The sequence below is a fragment of the Mus caroli genome, unplaced genomic scaffold, assembly GCF_978045245.1.
Source record: "Mus caroli unplaced genomic scaffold, Mus_caroli_1 scaffold_7, whole genome shotgun sequence".
Taxonomy (NCBI): domain Eukaryota; kingdom Metazoa; phylum Chordata; class Mammalia; order Rodentia; family Muridae; genus Mus; species Mus caroli.
Genome location: NW_028227262.1, coordinates 76,579,197 through 76,598,523, shown reverse-complemented (window position 1 = coordinate 76,598,523; position 19,327 = coordinate 76,579,197). Strand labels below are relative to the sequence as shown.

At 48.0% G+C, this 19,327-nt stretch overlaps 1 protein-coding gene and 1 pseudogene across 4 annotated transcripts in view; both read right to left on the bottom strand.

Annotated features, from left to right (window-relative positions):
• Tcf7l1 (transcription factor 7 like 1) overlaps positions 1–19,327 on the bottom strand; it is a 162,651-nt gene that overhangs the window by 44,286 nt on the left and 99,038 nt on the right. The window lies entirely within an intron of this gene.
• On the bottom strand, positions 16,585–17,076 carry LOC110296039 (large ribosomal subunit protein eL37-like; annotated as a pseudogene).

Below are 19,327 nucleotides of genomic sequence, written 5' to 3'. Positions count from 1 at the left end.
CTTCCACTACTCTTGTAGCTTAGGCTGGCTTTGGGTTATAGTTAAAGCATGCCTTCCTGTCCTGACAACCTCTGTCAAGACACACAAGTGCTGGCAGAACTGTCCACAACGACCACTTCACGGAGCACTCTCCCACGTCAGCATCCAGGGAACTGCTGACAGCAGATCTTCCGCAAGTTGGCTCCTAGAGCTCATGTAGTTGATAACTGCAACTCCACCCCAAAACTCCTTTCTTTGCTCTTTTGGGGAGTGGGGTGGAGGGAGCTTTCAACATAGCCCTGACTGTTTTGGAATTCAGTATGTAGACAAGTGTTGGCTTCAACTCAGAAGTCCTCCTGCCTCTACCTCCCAAGTGTTGGGATTAAATGTGTGTGCCACCATGTTCCTCAGAGGTGTGGAGTTAGAGGTTTACCTAGATACGGGCCAGAAGGGTTTATTTGTATGATGGGCTGTAGGAAATTAAAGTATTTTATTAATATCATTGGAAATACTTTTGCTAACTTGGACTTTGACATACCACATATTCACATACAAGCAACCATTCTGGAAGCAGTAAATAATTACACTAATTCTTTAGCATCCCTTCTGATACCCCAAAGAGATTACTGTTAGAAATGGCACAAAGGCTACTGACAGGTAGGGTCCCAGAGGAGGTGCACAAGTTCTGTCATGAGTAGACACAGTGCCGCAGGAGATCGAATGCTTAGCACTGTAGGAATATCCTGGCAGCTCCTTGGAACTCATCCTCAGAGGAGAGTTGAGCATCTCTTTGGGGTTGCACGTCACCAGTCTGATACAGAAGGGACGGGGGCCACATTGAGCTCCCTGAAGGGAAGGGAAGTTTGGCGCTTTGAAAATCCTTAGCAACTGTTCATCTTTTACATGGGTGTCAATAAATGGTCAGCTCTCAGCTCAATGCCCCACCCTCACACCAAGAAGTGTGTTGTTTTAGAGACAGGGTCTCACTGTGTAGCCCAGACTGGTATGGAACAACTTGTGAAGACCAGGCTGGCCCCAAATTCAGAGATCCGCCTGCCCCTACTTCTGTTATTAAAGACAACATGCCTAGTCACAGGGTCTCTTTAGATGATGAATTTAAAACATCAGTATTTCTTTTGTTTAAATTCTAGTCCATCATGGCTGGAGAGACGAGCATTGGCTGCTCTTCTAGAGAACCCAGGTTTGATTTCCAGCATCCACACAGTGGCTCACAACTGTCTGTAGCTCTAGCTTCAGGGGAGCTATGTATGTGTGATACACACATGACAGACACAACATACAAACAAACAAATATTCTAGTCCGTTATCAGTAAAATGGGAGTGGCAGTTCTGCCTAATCACCTTATCTTTTTGAGACAGAGTGTCTAAGTGAACAGGGATCAACAACTGGGCTGCACAGCCTGGCCAGCAAGGCTCATGGACCTTCTTATTCCTACCCTCCCCCCAGCCACCATGCTGTCATCACAGGTGCAGGGGATTGAACCCAGCTCCTTATGGTTTCGTTAACCAGAGCTTTACTGACTGTGTCACCTCCTCCTCCCCTCAGCAGTTCCTAAGCTATTGTCACATTATGACTGGGGCAGCTTGGCCTGAATGAGTGACACTGAATCTGCAGGGCCTGACCTCCAAGCGTGCCTTAGGTCCAGTGGCTGCGACTTAGCAGTCTTGGAGACAGAGGAACGAGACAGTCCTATAATTTGATGCAGACCCTGAGAGAAGAGTCTCAGGGAGACACTGGACATCTCTTGGAAGTTTTCAGAGACTTTCTCTGGACACCTACACAGGGCCTGGTATTTCAGCCGCCACCATCTGAAGGCTTCCTGAGTGACTGGGAACTTCTGGGGAGTCCATGCTGAGCCTGGGACACTCAGCGGACAGACCCTGCCCTCCCGTTCCTGTAGTTCATTCAGCCTTTTGGACGCTCCGTGGGCACTTCTCTGTCTATTGTTCACAAAAATGAATCAAGCTATGACTTGGGGCTTGAATTGAACTTTAAAAAAAAAATCTGTATGGTTCTAAGGGTCTTCATCCAAGTTTTTCCCAAAAGATTATTCTCCAAGGGAAAAAGAAAACAAAATGTCCAAATCTCAAACATTTTTCAGTCCCCATTATCCCACGCCTCTCTGTACCCCTTGAGACACAATTTTCAATAGTAAACGGGGCTGAAGTTTGAGGGCACGGCCTGGAGAAGTTGTTTAATTTCTACCACTAAAGACAAACTTGGATTCTTTCAGGCAGCTTTCCCCTCAGGCCAGCCTTGCTTTATGGGGCCAAACCACCGAAAGAATAAATGAATGCAAAAAATTTGCCTCACAGCGGTGAACGCTAAGATTTTTTTTTTTCTACAGATACAAATTCCCAAGCAAACTTAGCCCAAAGATAATCAAAATGAAGGCTGGCTTTCTTGGCTTGTTAAGGGCTTGGCTGCCCGATTTTCTTGAGGGTCTGAATCTGTTTACTCGGGAGGGGCTGAGCAACAGGGCAGTTTCACAAAAATCAACACAGGCCTGAGGAGTATGGATCAGTTTGTAATACACTCTGCCTGTCATTCCACAAATACTTATGGTACACCCACTGTGTTGGGACTCTGTCCCTGGCTGCTGTGCAAGAGGAAAGGACAATATGGCTAGGCAGGTGGCCTTCATCTAATGAGGGAGGACAAAGCATCTGTCCCAAGTGGTAAATGTCATTAAGAATTGGAGTGGCTGATGAGATTTGAGAGAGACTTTGAATCCAGGTGACAACTCACAGAGAGAAGACCTCTATGCTACACTCGGTGCATTGGTTTTTTTCTTTGTTACTGTGTTTCCTTTTGAGGGGGAGGGTGTGTGCAGGGCAGAAGACAACATCAGCTGTCCATAGTCAGGAGCTGTCCGCTTTGTTTTCTGAGACAAGGTCTCTCACTAAACCTGAGGCTCACAGAGTAGGCCAGGCTGGCTGGCCACGAGGTTTCACAGACCCATTCATCCCCGCCTTCTCAGTGCTGGCATTACAGGCATGTGTCACCACACCTGCCTTTAAAAACAAGCAAGCTCCGGGCATGGTGGCGCACGCCTTTAATCCCAGCACTTGGGAGGCAGAGGCAGGCGGATTTCTGAGTTCGAGGCCAGCCTGGTCTACAGAGTGAGTTCCAGGACAGCCAGTGCTACAGAGAAACTCTGTCTCAAAACAAAACAAAACAAAACAAAACAAAACAAAACAAAACAAAACCAAACCAAACCAAACCAAACCAAACCAAACCAAAACAAAAAAAAGCAAGCAAGCAAACAAACAAACAACCCCCCCCCAAAAAAAACCATAGGTTCTGGGGCTCAAACTCAGGTCTCCACATTCACATGGCAGCACTTTGTGGAGTGAGCTGTCTTTCCAGCCTTCGAACCAATATGAATAAATAACATTTTGAATAGTTAAAAAGATCCATGACACTGTTTTCCTAAATACAATTATGAAGGCCATCACTGAAACTGGCACTGGCCTCAGAGGTTCAGGTGGTTACTGCTGGACAAGGAGGCTCTCCACTGGTATCTACGGGGTCCGAGAGAGGGTGCCTACATCTTTACATAATTAGAAGCTATAAGTCAAGCCAACAAGATGTGGAACATATTTACTCCCAGCCTAGGAAAAAAAACAAAACAAAACAAAAAACAAAAAAACTTCCTACGACACAAAGGGCACGGCCCAAACGGAGAATATCCTGTAGTTTTCATTTCCATATGAGATGTGGCAGTGGTGGTAGAGAGCCTGGTCCTGTAGCATCTTCTGTCTCCTCCATCCCTGCTTCTATCTGTGTCTTAGGACATCATAGCAGCTCAGTGGGGAAACACAGTGCCAAGAGGGGTCAAGGCCAAAATGGAGCTTCTAAAGCTGCTGTGTGTGTGTGTGTGTGTGTATGTGTCTATGTCTACTTACTTATGTCTAGGCATGAGGTTGCATTCAGGGAGGGCATTGGGGTGCCGGTCTGTGGGGCATATTGTGCTGTCTGGTTCCCGTTAGGATGATGGCAGAAGCCCCGTCTGTATCCCAGGTGACAAGTATATCAGTACGGTTTGCCCTCCCTTCGTCCAGTGAGCTTAACACTGCTGCTGCTACTCCCGTGACCTGACATGAGGAGACTGGGATTCCAGACATTTTAATTTATCAAAGGCCACACAGCTAGATATGGTACCGACAGGATTTTAAATGTCAGATACCACCTACATGGGATGGCCTAAAAATTCCCAGAGGAAAATCATTTTCAAATCCCAAATCATGGAAAACTCAAGAGCGGGAAAGAAATGAAATTCAGTACGTAGGACTCTCCGGATGGCTGGTGGGTTCCAGAGACAGAATCCAGAGTCCTGTCTGCTGGGCAGTCCCTGGGGGGAGGGGGCAGGGGGGCAGAAGGGTGACCCACAGGGGCAGGGCAGGGCAGAGCCTGAGCTTTGGGATCTGGGCTCCCTTGATGAATATACAAGCTAGGTGGGGTTCCGGATCAGCTCAATAGCTCCATGGGGCCTTATGGCCCTGTGTTCTGGAAAGATGACCTTATGCTGAATGGGGACTTAGAGACCTTTCTATAGTTGCAACCTTCAATGCTTTCTTCACTTTTGTGAGCAAAATGGTAGCCTGGAGTGAGGAAGCCCCAGGGGTCTGGCTGCCACGCAATTTCCTTCTGTTTCCCAATAGCAGAGTGGCCACTTGGACGCCTACACTCATGGCGGCCTTGTACCCCCATTCCCTGCTGCTGGGCTGGCCAGAAAAGGCATGAGGCTAGGAGGACTATAGAGACCTGCCCACCACCTCTCTCTCTCTCTCTCTCTCTCTCTCTCTCTCTCTCTCCCCCCCCTCTCCCCCCTCCCTCCAAGTATGTGTGTGTACCTACCTACATTGGGAGCAAGGTCAATTTCAGGTGTCATTTTTCAGGCATTGCCTACCTTGGGTTTGTTTATTTATATTTATTGCCTGGTGCCTACAGGAACCAGAAGAGGGCATTGTATCCCCAGGAACTGGAGTTACAGAAAGTTTGTAAGCTGCGTGATCTGGGTGCTTGGAACAGAAGCGGACTCCTTTGCAAGATCAGCTGATGCTTTTAACTGCTGGGCCAGCTCTCCAGTCCCCTGAGACAGGGTCTCTCACTTGGCTGGGGCTCACCCAGCAGGCTAGGCTACTTGGAAGTGAGCCCCAGGGATGCATCTGTCTCTCCTTCCCTAGTTCTCAGATGATAGGGACAGCATGCAGCTGGCACCAGGAGGGTGTCCTGCTCTGTCACTGTACTTTATTGCTTTGAAAAAGAGTCCCTTCCTGAGACTTGCGTTACTCTCAGCCAGCAAGCTTCAGCAATCCCTTCTCTGTCCACTCCGGACCCCACGTGTTTTACCTGGGTGCTGCGATCTGAGGGTTCTTATCCACTATCTCCAGGCTCTTCAGCTTGTGCTCTGGGACTTGAACTCAGGTCCTCCTAATGACACCAATACTTGAACTTACAGAGCTATTGACTCACCCTAAAATTTACTTCTTAAACATCCCCAACCAAGACTCAATGGCTATATGAGGAAGTGCACCAATCCTGTGTCCAGCTGGATGGATTTTTAATATGCAGGTATTATGAGGCACAGCCCAGACCAACACAAGACTGTTTTAGAGTTCGACAGTAAATTGCAGCAGACATGAACACACTCTCTCGGTGAAGCAGTAAAACACCACGTGTGAGCTGACCCCCACCAGCCCTGACCCACCCTTATCCAGCACCGCACACAGGCTGCACTGTTAGCTGTTAGTGTCCAGGAGCAGCTCTTTCCCCTAGGCATGCATTCCCAGACCTCCAGGCAGTTATACAAGCCTGACCAAACAGGTTTGGGGGCTTTTTCTCTAAACATTCTCTCTGCTTGCCCCTCCGATTCCTCCATACAACCACCTCCCCGAGCTTCCTCTGTGGTGCGGGCTGTGAGGTTCTCCGGGTTTTAGCAGCCTCATGATGTTCTAGTAGGGCTCCTTTAAGATGCTAGAGACGGTCAAGATAGAAGGGACCCCAGGACTTCAGCCTTCGGGAAGCTTAGGAGGCAGAGACCAGACACTGGGCCCCTGAGCAACAGGGCAATACCAAAGCCAGAAACTGCCCGAACTGGTTACATTCCAGTAAGATTAACACAAGGCTGAGCCTGCTCCCTCGCCCACCCCTCCTCCTCTCCGGGCCTTGAATAGGATTTTTAACTATTTCCCTCCTACTTGCCGTCCAACCCCACACACTGACAACGCTCCCTGCTGTTTGCACATTAACCTCCCATTTGCCAGGCAGCTTCTCAGAGGCTGCGGATTAACAACCACCAACTCAGACAATGGTCCCCAGGGAGGGATGCTAGGGGCTCAGACAAAGGCTCCAGACACTAGGCCCAGTCAATCACTATACAGTGATCATTAGGCAAAAAGTGCAGAGGGCTCCCGCAGGACTCCGGACAGGGCACATGAGCATCACCACAGTTGGCTCGTTGCTGGCTCCAGGCACCTGTCCTAGGTGGAACTGGGGTGTGGGGTATTGGGGGATGCTCCCAAACTCACGCTATAGAACTCCAGAACCCTGTCCCACAGTGTCACCTGGGAAGTGCTGGTCTAGGAAGGGCCTAAAGTCTGGAGGGACAGCATGGAACACTCAACCAACTTCTCTAGGCTGCGAGCAGATGGCTCTGGCTCCTTCTCTAGGGCTTCCTGTAAAAGCAGTTTGTAGACAGGAATCCACAGGTCAGGTCCGTTTTCTCCTCCTTTTGTCTGCAGGTGCACACGCATCCATGAACAAGGAAAGGTGGCACCATAGTCATGAAGAAGGCCTGGCTGCAGGAGGGACAACACTACAAGTGACTCCACTGTGACTGTCACAGTGATTGCTCATGCACCATCAGGTGAGGAGCTTGTTCTGTGCCAGGGTTTGGGCAGACAGGGCTAGGAGCAGGGGAAACATTGTAGCGGAAGTCTCTAACAAGCCCACTACACAAGTGTGTAGCGCCATTCTGGGCAGAATAAGGCTCTGGTCCCATATTAGGTGCCTGGCTCTGGTTTTCACCTGCTGGAGAAAGGCAACTCTTAAGTCACCCAGTTCTGTCTGTAGACACCTTTGTCACACTGAGACAGACCACCAAGGTCATCTGAAGGCCCCCCTCCCACCTGCTATGCTAGTTCAGGAACTCGGGAGGAATCCTCCTTGAGAGGAGCCCCTCAAAATATCTCTACCTCTGCCTCCCAGTCCAGGTCAAGGAGGCTTTTACAAAAGTTTTTGCATGCTTATTTTTTTATTTTTCTGAGCCCCGGTCCAGTTCCGGGGCTGCTGCCAGATGGTGGGAGAGGGGAGCAGACTTGGTGCCGGCTTATGAGACTCCTGGGTGGAAGGAACGGTGGGAGGAGAGGTCTACAGTCTAAGCAGAAACCAGATCTCCTGCCCTAGGGAAGTTAGCGTACGAGAAATTTAAGGACAATTAAAAAGCAACAACCACAATTAATACGGTTTACACAGGCAAAACTCATTAAGTGTGGGTTGGGGCGCTCCATTTACCTTGGCCGGGCAGAGACAGAGCACATTAATCGCAAACGAGACTCCAGAGGAATATTTGTTTGCTCTGAACCCAACTCAGAGCCCTCCAGTGAAGGGCAGAGTACTCTTGACCTAAAATGGATGCACAAAGGGCTTCATCCAGGGGGCCAACTGCTAGCCTGGTAAAATTCAGATGCCAAACCTTGCACATTCATCCCGGCACCCAGGAGGCAGAGACAGGCAGATCTCTGAGAGATTGAGGCCAGCCTGGTCTACATGCAGATTGAGTTTCAGGCTAGCTAGGGCTACATAGTATAGCCCTGGAGGTACTGTCTTAAAAACAGCACTTAAAAAAAAAAAAAAAAAAAAAGGACAAAGGGACAAAGCACAATCCCTCTTGCTTGAGCCAAGGACACCTAGCTTTGTGCTAGAGCATACACCAAGGCCTGACCCCATCTGCAGCACTACTACACAAGGACTAGAAATTCCTGCTTTGAAAGGTTTCATAAACTAGCCGGCTCATTCATACCGACATCCACCCACAGTGTGAATGAACCAGACAACAGCCAGGGCCTGGCACACCGCTAAAGCGATCACTACCTGGTCTGGCTGCAGGGGACATTTGAGCAGGGGCTTATGGTTTGAATGGCAGCAAGTCCACAGATGATGAGCAAGCCACCAGATGACATGGGAGGACCCTTAAGCAAGCTCTTGCCCAGCTGCCCGCCCATGCCTCCAGGGCACGTTCTTCTACCTGCTCCAGCCATGAACAATGTGATAGGAAATTCCACACGATGCACACACAACCCCAAAGACCCCAGGGCTCCCGCTCAACCTTCTGTTTGCCACTCTGTGGCCCTCTGTCAGTCACGGATGTCAGTGGGGTCTGGTGGAGCTGACACTCCTGGCTATATCCTTCCCTAGTTCGTTAGACCGGAAGTACTCTTCTGGCACTCGCTCAGTTCCCATAGTGTTCCAATGACATTAGCACAGAGCTGATGAGATAGTGAGCTTTAGCACATGCCACCAAGCCTCACCCCTCTATGCCCAGGACACACATGGTAGAGAAGAACCACCTCCTGCAAGCTGTTCTCTGACTTCCAGAGGTATGCCTCCGAGGGCTCCCTCCTCCCCTCCCACATACATAGAAAGATGTCAGCATTGAGCTGTGTAGCTCAGTGATTATTAGAGTGCTTGCCTAGAACACTTGCCAGGCTTGATCCCCAGAACTACATAAACTGGGTTGTAACACACACCAGTACACCCAAGCACTCAACAGTTTGAGGCCAGCCCAAGCTACACAGGACCTTGTCCAAAAATAAATAAGTAAATAAATATAAAAAAATATATAAATCTAGTTATGGTTGTGGCATAGTTTAACTGAGCAAACACTGTACCAGCAGAGAGCTTAGACTGGGTAAGCTCTTATAATGGTAATAAAAAGTAGGAAGAATGTGGTTCTGTAGTGAGAGAAGAGGGGATTTGGAGTTAGGGAGTGGGGTGTGTGTGATGGTCTAATATCCTTGCTTTATTGAGGGTCCAAGGCTAGCTCTCCTGTTGGTACACTCTCTTGTTCAGCCTTCAGATCAGATCAGTCCCTTACCTCGTGGCCCTGCTAGCAGGTTCACTCACAAGGTCACCGTCTTTGTCATTTTCGCCTTCTGTGATGCTCAGCCCAACGCTTGCAGCTGGGAAAACACTGATCAATATGTGTCGAATTGACTCTCCAACATAAGCCAGCCAGCTCAGGACAATGTAAGGATGCCACTGTGACCAAATGGACCAGGCCAGACCTCCTGCCCACAACAAGCAGGCTCTGTCTCTGGATTTAGAACAATAGGAATGGCATTTAGGTGAAGCAGGACAGCATTTCTGACCTGGCGCCAAACTCTCCATAATATCAGCCACCAGCAAAACCCTTTTTATTCACACAGTAAGCCATAGGTCTGCCACACAATGAGTAATTACAAACCAAGTGATCCAGCAAGGTTTCCCATCTTTAGAAGCATGAAGACCCAACATTTCCACTCAATGTGACATGAGCTCTGAACATATTGTTCCAAGTCTCACCATACTGTCCACATATCCGGTCTTATTTTACAGATATGGGTCATTAAGTCCGGAGCCACCTTCTTCCAGGATGAGACATGCTTTGTTGGGAGTGACACACGTCTAATTTTAGGCCTTCTTTAGCAGTGCACTGGTTTTCCTTCACCTTTCGCCTACAGCAGGAAACGGCGATCACGTGCGTGCTCAGGTTCCCTGGCTTCAAAATCATAAAGTCCTGTTTCCACATAAAGATGTATGCATTCGGCTTAGCACTGCAGCCTGCCCTTGGGCACAGTGAAGGTGGGTCAGCTCACGGGAGGTGTCCAAAGAGGGGCTGAACAGGAACTGGGGCTGCACTCCTGAAGTAGGGCGGGATGGTGGAGGGCACTGATGGAAGTCTCACATTTACCTATACAGCACTTTTTACATAAAGACATTTGTAGATTGTTTGAAAATGGGCTTTAGGAAGCATTTGCCCCACTACCAATACAGCTCTTCCTTCCCCTGTCTGCCTCTCTTCTGCTATTCTCTCCTGGGAGCCAGGGGAAATTTGGAGAGGCCCACTGAAGGGTCACACTGAGTCTGGAACATAAAGCAACAGGACACAGGACAACAACAGTGTTTGATCATTTTGTGCTGTTATCACAACTAGAAGTGTAGATCCCTACTGCTGCCAGGGCTGGGGCTTAGGAGTAGGGACCCTCAGATGAAAACTACCAGGAATCCAGAGGTTCCAGCTGCTGGGGGAGAGGGTTTGATCCCCGAGCTTCCCGCTCGTGTGGTACCTCATTCAGATCCCTTTCTGGGCGCCTGACTCTTAGCCGCGTTCCACCTCAGCCAGCCTGCTTCTCACCACACACATACCGCCAGCCAGTTGATGCCTTAGAAAGAGAAGCATCTAAATGTTTATTAACTGCGGTCTCAGTCTGAATGGGGCGCTGCCTGCTAGTCTAAGGGGCAAGTGGGAGGAAGCTGCGCGCTACCCTTCCCTGAACCAGATGTTAGATTCAGATGGGCAAGAGCGGGCCTCAAAGATGCACTACCTGATAGAAACTTTACCGGAGCCTTGCCATGGAGGTCATATCCCTGCTGGTGCCCTCCCTCAGCACCGAGAAAGGTAGAGAATGCCAGGCTGAGTCCAGAGGTGTGGGTTCTAAGCTCTGAACCCTCTACTAGATCCCTCTCAGTGGCTAGAAGAGACTTTTGTGGTAATTAACATGTATTAAGCACCTACTGTTTGCACCATCTCCTGTGCCCATTAAAAAGCAGAGAGTTTTTATTTCTTCCTCACAAACTCTTCTTTGTGCACGGTGGAAATGAGTACTGATTATCATCCAGACACAATAAAATCCGGATACAGGTCATTAAACAGGGCAATGACCTACCCACTTGGTACGCTGACCTGTTCTTGCTCATTCCAAAACATTATTCAGACAGCAAGATAAATCGGTTAATTTTTTTTCCACTCCTAAATCATTAAATTAGTCAGAAAGGAAAAGAAAGAAGAATAACATGCAAACATCCTCAGTAGAAATTAGTAGGACCCTGCTCCCCGCCATCTGCTTTACCCCGGGGCTGGTCTTGCTCCCACCTCCTGGTGCTCTGGGCTATCTGTTCCAGCCTTTGGCCAGGAACAAACTGCTTCTTAGAATCCAGCTGTTGGTTACTTCTCTAACAGCCCATTGCTTGGTCTATACAAGAGCAGTTTCTGCTTTTCTTTACTTAAGGTGTACCCCAAATGCGGCAGACTCTGTCTGCATTCAGAGCTCTTCTCGGAGGGGCTGATGAGATTGATGGATGCACAACATAACATGAAGTTACATGAAGGGAGCAGGCTTATAAAAAGCCGTGCCATTGAGCTAGGCTATACTTAATATTCGGTCGTTGATTTCTACTTAAAAGGACCAAATTACCTATTGTTGAAAGTGGGGGGGGGAGAAGGCTTAGGTGGGGAGAGCCTTCTAACTGCACATAGGTGCCACAGCTGACTTCCCAGGGTGGGTATTGGCATCCCTCCCAAACTCAGTGCTCAGACACATTATGGTGGCAGTTTGAAAGCAACCACAACAGGAGTGCTTCCAACAAGGAAACTAACTGGCAAACAGGAATCAGGGCCTTCTCTCCTCTCAGCTCATCATCCATCACCCCTTCTCTTCCTGCCACCAGTATAAGATATCTTACTGACCGACCATACAGCCTAGTGTTAGACCTTACAAACACTCAGAACTTACTTCATGTATATATGCATGAGAGGTGACTGTGGAGGGTTGAAGCAGGCAGCAGACTTCCTGGATCTAACTGGAGTTATGGGCGTTTGTGAGCAGCCCAATGTGGGTGCTGAGAACCAAACTTGCGTTCTCTGAAGATCACCAAGTGTCAATAAGTGCTAAGCCATCTCTCTAGCCCCAGAGTTTATCCTTTCTACAAAAATACAAATGTAGGGCTGGAGAGATGGTTCAGCAGTTAAGAGCATGGACAGTTCTTCCAGAGGTCCTGAGTTCAATTCCCAGCAACCACATGGTGGCTCACAACCATCTGCAATGGGATCTGATGCCCTCTTCTGGTGTCTCTGAAGAGAATGACAGGATACTCACATACATAAAATAAGTAAATCTTTTAAAAAAAAAATACAGATGTAGTACAACACCAAAAACAGGCTCCCTTGCACAGTGCCCAGCACTGCCCAAGTGTGTCTTCACATCTGCAGGCTCACTCAGTCTATGTGACACAGTACAAGTGTTATCATCTTCTTCAAAGATATAGAAACAGGTATGTACGCGCACATGCGTTTGTGGATGTGTTCGTGTGTGTGTGTGTGTGTGAGACATACTCATGGTCACAAATGAGAACTGATATTTGCAGATAGAGGACCAAGGGGGCCGCCTGCACCCCCAGGAGTCCATAGGCTTTACTACCCCACAAAATGATGAAAACCCAAGTTCAAACTTTGAGACCAAATGAATTTTTTTTTTTTTTTTTTTTTTGGTTTTTCGAGACAGGATTTCTCTGTGTAGCCCTGGCTGTCCTGGCACTCACTTTGTAGACCAGGCTGGCCTCGAACTCAGAAATCCGCCTGCCTCTGCCTCCCAAGTGCTGGGATTAAAGGCGTGCGCCACCACGCCCGGCTCCAAATGAATTTTTATGGAGGCTTTCTACTAGAAAGGGTTCTCAGTGGCAACAAAAGTTATTTGGGTTCAGCGAACAGCTCAATAGACGAGAAGAGGAGCCGCCCAGCATCGGGCATGGTGATCTAAGCCTTTACTCCCAGGACTCAGGAGGCAGAGGCAGGTGGATCTCTGTGAGTTTGAGGCCAGCCTGGTCTACAGAGTGAGTTCCAGGGCAGCCAGGGCTACATGGAGAAAAGCGGCTGAGTGGAGTGAGGCCAGCCATGGAGCCCAGCCATGGAACACAACCACAGAACAGCAAGAAGTACTACAGATGCTTGAAGAAACATCCTTAGAGGCTCACAGCTGAGCAACTCAAGAGCCAACCCCTCAGTCCATCAAAGCTAGTTTGCTGCCAAAACAGACCCTCAGAGGTCTCATCCCTCACCCTAACAAGTGGCAAAACAAAGAATGAGGCCAGAACACGCACTGAAGGGGGCGGGACACTCCAGGTGTCCTGCACGCTCAGTGTGTGTGTGAGTGGGGGAATGGGGGGTGTCCTTCACGCTCACTGTGGGTGGGTGGGGGGGTGCTGGTGTGGCAATTCTTTTAAGCCTTTTAAGCAGTCTAACAGGTAGAAATTGTCGGTGGTTTGGCGATGGCTCTGACGGACCTAGCACCCAGGAAAAGCTGTAACCTTAGTTAGAGAGAAGAGGTGGGGACGAGGATAGGATAGCAGGGAATCAGTGACAGAGGGATCCCTGGAGCTCTGGGTTCAAGGAGAAACTCTGTCTCTAAAGGCAGAGAGAGTGTGGAAGATAATGGATGTTGACCATTGGTGTCTACTTAGAACCGCACCCATGAACATACTACACATCTCTGAGAAACTTTGTGCCTTCAGCCCCGAGACACAGTGGACATCACAGTGAATAATGTTTTTATTTCTTATTTCTTATGGGAAGAAAGCAGTCATATCCCACCAGCAGTCGGACATCAGGCCTGGCCTTTCCTTCTGATACCTAAGAGAGAGTTGAATCCACTTCCCTTTCCCTCACTTCCTTTGGTTTTTGCTTTTCCAGGGAATGAATCAAGTCAGTCAACAAGTATTTATGTAGCGCCCACATATCGCAGAGGCGGGTAGGGGAGCCAGGGGCTGCTGGAAGAAGCCCAGGCCAACTCTCACCCGAGACAGTTAAAGGAAATGTCTGTCCTCAGGCTAGGTCTGAACAGGGGCTGCAAAGAACTGACTGCCACCCTGGGTGGGTTTATTCTGGACCAACCACTCATTTCTGGCTGGGCTGCTTCTGTTATCGGAAAGGCCAGAGTGGGCGGATCAGCCATGTCTGTGCACATTTTTGGAGAATGGCAAGTACAGTGCTAGTGATCTTGGTACTTGGAGGAATGGGGGCTGGGGCTGGCTGAAATCCTCTTCTCCAAATCCCCAAAGTGGTGTGTGTGTGTGTGTGTGTGTGTGTGTGTGTGTGTGTGTGGTGTTCCCCAGCAACAATCAGAATCAGCTAAACAAATGTTGTCAGATGTTCACCATTTTCTCCTCTGCAAATGTAAATGCTCCGCAGCTGTCTGGGAGAGGCGAGAAAAATCTGGGGTCCATGGAAACAGCCTCTGCAGGTCCTGCTCCTCTCACACTGAGAAACTGGGTTACCTGGCTTTACACCCTGCGACACACAGCATGCACTATCAACCAGTGGTCTGAGCATCTCGTAAGTGGTTAAGAGCACAGGCTGTTCTTCCAGAGAACCAAGATCCAATTCTCAACACTTCCATAGCAGCTCACAACTGTCTGTAAATAGTCCCAGGGAATCTGAAACTCTGAACCAGGCACACATATACAAAGTGCACAGACATATATGCTGTCAACACACCCATATACACATAAGCAAATGGATGGATGGATAGATAGATAGATAGATAGATAGATAGATAGATAGATAGATAGAAATGGGAAGGGTGGAAATTGAGGCTCCAGTCTGCAATCCCTTGAGCAACCTCCCATGTAACCAAGCATGGAGAAGTACTTCCAGATAACCAAGAGATGTCACCACTAACCTAAGAGGTTTCCTAAGGTCACATTGGGATACACCTGCCTTACACATTGTTGGGAAGAAGTGAACAGGCTCTCTAAATCACAAGATGTCTAGTGATTTATAAATATATAAACTAGTCTTGATTTGAAAATAAGTCACTGGAAGAGCCTGATTGTTACATTTTAGGTTTTCAAATTGTTTTGCTTTGTTTGGTCTCATCAGATAGCCCTGACTGTCCTGCAACGTCCTAGAGCAAGCTGGCCTTAAACTCACAGAAATCTGTGCGCCGTGTGCTGTGATCACAGGTGTATACCACCACCCCAGTTTGATTTTTAGAGAAGGCTTTCATATAGCCCAGGTTGGCCTTGAACTCTTGATTCTATTGCTTCTACTTTCCAAGTGCTGGAATTATAGGTTTATAGCACCACACCTGCCCCCCCCCCAAGTTACATGTTGTTTGACCTCAGTAAGACTTATTCTTTTTCTCTTAAATGTGTGAATGCATGTGCATGCGTGCCACGGTGCACGTGTGGAGGCCAAAGGACAACTTTGAGGGGTCATTTCTTTCTCAGGTCATCAGGCCTGCTTAGCAGGCACCTTCAGCTCTGGCTGAGAGCTAACAGAACCATACTTCTCACCACAAAGCATCCTTTCTTTTCCACGTTAAGGACTGGCGATCTCTTAAATGCCCAAGGGATGTTTGAATAACCTGCATAGCTACAGTTAGAATCTCAGCATCTGGGGAAGTCACCGCAAAACCCCCCACATATAAATATGGTGATTTTAATAACAAATAACACATTTGGAGACTGGGATAAGTATGCTGGCAGAGGGAGCCACCGAAGATGTTAATTTGCATGTTGACAAAGGAATCGAATCCAGCTGCAGCATTCATGCCTGACTCTGTGGGGCCACAGGACACATGGACAACTTCATCACGGGCATGCTCTACATTTAAAGCTTATTTTTAAACCCTCAACATTTTGGCAAAAACCCCTCAGATTCTACTGAAGAATGGATTTGATTGTTCTGTGAATCCTAAAACAGTGTGAGTAGAAAAAAAAAGTCCATGTAGGTTTTGCAAATTAAATAAAAATGTCTAAATCAATTAGAAGCAAACTTTCTTAAAATACTCACCTGGGGGCAGAACTCCCCCCCCCCTGCTGTGGAAGGCTTTGGGAACTTAAGGAATGGGTGCTCGTATAACTCAGTATAACTGCCTATTGCTTTCTGATTTTTCTAGACTTGTCTGAGCATTTAAAGTGAAATGTGAAAATTGTGTTAGATGACCAAAAAAAAAAAGGGGGGGGGGAGGATGAATCTAAACTCACTGTGGTGATACATGTCTATAATCTAAACACCCGGAGGTTGAGGCAGGAGGGCTGCAAGTTCAAGGGCAACTTCTTATCAATAGTGAGGCTTTGTCTCAAAAAAAACAAAACAAGATCCAGTATTGTAGTGCATGCCTTTAACCCCAGTTCTCAAAAGGCAGAGTCAGAGCTCTGTGAGTTCAAGGCTGGTCTGTTCTAGTTAATGAGGCATTGCTTCAGAAAACAAGACTCTGAGCTGGAGAGATCACTCATTGGTCAAAGCACTGGCTGCACCCGCAGAGGATGCAGATTCAAGTTCCAACATCTACGTTGTAGGTTACACTGCCTGTAACTCACTCCAGTTCCAGAGGATTCAACACCCTCTTCTGGCCTCTGGGAACCAGGCATGCGTGTGGTACACAGACATACGCATATAATATTCATAATAGACTAAACTTCTTTTTTTTTAAGATTTATTTATTTATTTATTTTTATGTAAGTACACTGTAGCTGTCTTCAGATGCACCAGAAGAGGGCATCAGATCTCATTATGGGTGGTTGTGAGCCACCATGTGGTTGCTGGGATTTGAACTTTGGACCTTCGGAAGAGCAGTCAGGTGCTCTTACCCACTGAGCCATCTCACCAGCCCTAGACTAAACTTCTTAAATGACCTTATATGAGTGACTATATTTGTGTATGGGTAGATTTTTTTTCTTTTTGAAACCAGAACATTTATGTTATGACTGATTGAAATCCTCAAGATGAACTGGATGCTGCAACAGCTGGCCTCTTGGGTTTAGGTGTTGTTCCTTCCATGGAATCCACATCTGAATCTGTGATAAACAATTTTCAGGTGCCTCATCTGACCAGTCCTGGTAGTATTTCGTCTCTTAGCCTTGGCACTCCAGTTATATTTGCCACAGGTTAACTTCTGAAGGTGGTAGGCCTTGGAGCCACAGTGGTGGCACAGTGTGTGCGTCTCATTGCGATGCTTTTCAAAGGATGAAGTTCCTTTTGTTATCTTACTTCTACCAGTGAGGCCAAAGAGACAGGAAGGGGTATGGGTAGATTTTAGTAGTAACAGTGACCATCATAATCACAACAGGCTCTGCACTGGTTTGGACATCTCATTTTGTTATTCTGATAAGCTTGAACTCTGTTCTGCTTTCCTTTCTGACAAATACCATGACCAAAAGCAAATTGGTGAAGGAGAGGGTCCACTGCCATGTCACAGACCATCATTGAAGGAACCCAGGGCAGGAACCTGAAGCAGAAGCCATGGAGGACCACAGCTTGCGTTTCACTCCCTGGTTCTCTTAAGTTCAAGATCCGCTAGTTTCCTTAGAAGGCCCAGGGCCTTCTATTGACAAATGGCTCTGTGCATGGTGGGCTGGGCTCTTCTACCTCTCTTAGGATAGGTAAGACAGTGCTGTACCCAGACCAACCTGGTAAAGATGGTTATTCACTCGAGGGGCTTTCTGAGTGGTTCTAAGCTGCGTCCAGTTGAGGCCTGTTGCTAACTAGAACAGTTCAATGTCTCTCCATCAATATGGATGGAGTCTGCTGATCCATTTATGAAATAAATACTCCCTCAAACATTTTTGAACACAGAAGGGGCCTCTGGTACGCATACCAACTCAGTAGGGCAATTAAATAGGACCTGGTAATAAAAGTGACGGCTTGTTTTTTGTTTTTTTTTTGAAGGAAATAGCCACCAAACCCCTCCAGCTCAAATAGAATGTATCCTTACACAGCCTGTTAGTCACCACATTTGTCAACCCTTCAGTGCAGCTCCATGTTTATCCATGAACTCGGGTGATAGGGACACTGGATTGTACTGGACAGTGGCAGGATAGACATGTCCCTATCCCCCGAGTTCATGAGATATAGGGAACTGTTTTGAGGGTTCCATGCTTGGGAGCCCCGAGGATTGCAGTTCTACCAGCTTCCATGGCTAATGTGTTAGTAATAAATGAGAGGGTGTGGGTGTGGGTGTAGGTGGGGTATCAAAGAGACTACTTCCTCTGCCTCGACCTTGAACAGCTAGGTATAGAAGACAGGAAACCTCAGGTCCACTCAATAGGGTGTCCATACCAGCTGCACTCTTAATATTCTTAAAATTATGGGCAGATTGAATGAGACAATGGGTGTGAGTCTCATGTGTGCCCATCTAGACTATGTAGGTAAGGCTGTGTGTGTGATGTGGTGTGTGTGTGTGTGTGAGTTCTGGGCCATCATAGATGGTGTAGTTGCTCTTGTGCTTGCCTCCTTAGCTCTCCAACAAGCTTGCCTTTGTGGCTTGTTTGGTTTTGAGGTAGGGTCTCACTATGTAGCTCTAACTGGCCTGAAACTCACTGTGTTGAATAGGCTGGCCTCAAACTCCTACAGATCTGCCCGTCTCTGCCTCTCTCTCCAGAGTGCTGGGATTAGAGGTGAGAGCCAGCTCTTGCCTTTATAAAGCAGTAGACTCTGTTGTAATCTTATTGAGTTTTTGTTTGAAGGCAGCTGAAGTCTCCTTAGGTCTGAAAGCTTAGGAGACACTGGAAGCTAAGACAACCCCCCATACACACACACACTCTCTCCCTTGAGTTACACATGTCAGTTTTTTCCTGGTACAAGAATAAGTCACATCTGGAGGCCAGATCTATGCTACCACTGGTGGCAGTAAATAACCATGTGACATGAAGTCCACCCTGGGTGCCATCCTATCCGAATCCAGAAGAAACAGCAGAGGCCTTCTGCTGGTGGCTTCCATTTGACCACAACCCTTGAGAGGATGGCTATTCACTGGCCCATAAAGAGATCCTTGGGCCTAATGCTGTAACGTGAAATTCACCATATGGTTCTTTTCCAGCTTTCTCATTTGCACTGTAGCCTGCCAGAAGCCGTTTAGTCAACTTACACCCTTCCCCCAAATGGAAGTGGGGATGGTGTGACGCCTGGCATAGAAACTCGACTCCAGCCCTTCACCCCCGGAAGAGAAGCTCGAAGCTCCTAGGGCCTGCAGCCCTATGCCAGTGGTGGACCGTAGCCAGCCTGCCTGCGAGCCATGGGAACCTGAACCTGAAGCAAGGACTACACTGGTGTCTCTAGATCAAGTTTCGGGTGTGCTGGGACTTTGGAAAAGCATGCGTCTCTGCTCCCAGTTGTCCTGGAACACTAAGTCGGTCTTTTGTGGAGCAATGGCCTGCTTTTGCCACAATACTGTCCCAGCTGAAGTCTCCTTCTGCAGCTTCTGACTCGGGTTCTTTTTCCTTTTCGCCATACTCCTGGAAGCCATGGAAGGGGTCCAGTCCCGCGTGCGCGCTGACTATTCATTC